We start from the raw sequence: 253 nt of genomic DNA, 5'->3' as shown, positions 1-253 counted from the left end.
GGGAGAGAGAGAGAGAGAGAGAGAGAGAGAGAGAGAGAGAGAGAGACAGAGAGAGAGAGAGAGAGAGAGAGAGAGAGAGAGAGAGAGAGAGAGAGAGAGAGAGAGAGAGAGAGAGAGAGAGAAAGAAAGAAAGATAGAGAGAGAGAGAGAGAGAGAGGAGAGAGAGAGAGAGAGAGAGAGAGAGAGAAAGAGAGAGAGAGAGAGAGAGAGAGAGAGAGAGAGAGAGAGAGAGAGAGAGAGAGAGAGAGAGAGA

This window comes from Penaeus chinensis, chromosome 41 (genome assembly GCF_019202785.1).
Source record: "Penaeus chinensis breed Huanghai No. 1 chromosome 41, ASM1920278v2, whole genome shotgun sequence".
In the NCBI taxonomy this organism is placed as follows: Eukaryota; Metazoa; Arthropoda; class Malacostraca; order Decapoda; family Penaeidae; genus Penaeus; species Penaeus chinensis.
This window is presented reverse-complemented; position numbering follows the sequence as displayed.